This window comes from Oncorhynchus nerka, linkage group LG6 (assembly GCF_034236695.1).
Source record: "Oncorhynchus nerka isolate Pitt River linkage group LG6, Oner_Uvic_2.0, whole genome shotgun sequence".
Lineage (NCBI taxonomy): Eukaryota > Metazoa > Chordata > Actinopteri > Salmoniformes > Salmonidae > Oncorhynchus > Oncorhynchus nerka.
In genome coordinates, this window is record NC_088401.1 from 57,936,750 (window position 1) to 57,937,504 (window position 755).

A 755-nucleotide genomic window follows, 5' to 3' on the forward strand; every position below is an offset into this window, starting at 1 on the left:
GCTCACAGATAGGAGTGTAAAAGGGGACAATTGTTGTAGTTTTGCTACCATGTACTATGTAGATCTTCTCTAAAGTGAGACACTAATGCAGCTAAATAGTTCAAAGATGTCCGCTTTCTTTACTTCCTTTCCTTCACCTGGAGTGATCTAAGTGAGCTGTGAGATTGGTTTTTAGATCAATGTACAAACAAATGTAGTCAAGGTGACGAGTAGAGGTAGCCAGTTCAGACTATTGAGACGCCCTAAATCTTTGACAACTCCATCCGTTTCATCTTTTGCTGTTGGGTCCACTTTACTGCCGACTTCTCCAACTTCTTTTACACAAGGTGTGACTTCCCCCTAGTGGCTGAAACCAAAATGGCAAGACATTTGTATTGTACAAAGAGAAATCACATACGGAATGATCTCATCAAATGTTGCCCATTAATCCATTATAATCATGTACATGTCGGTATGTACAATTACATCAAAACAAATACAGAGAACACTGAATTTGTTTAGAAATGTTTTGTCTAAATTGTAGCCCTACAGTTGATGGTAAAAACAGGGATTGATAATCGAAAAGGACAAGAAAAACAAACTACTAATTTAGTACTTTGGACACATACTGTATCGCTCCAATCCCTATATTTTAAAAAGGCATGCCAAAGGTTGATAATGCACTCACCCATTACAGCCTTAAAAATAAACATCACACACATTCACGCGCACAAACACACACACAGCGCACTCTCTCCCTGGTACAACAGAAAACA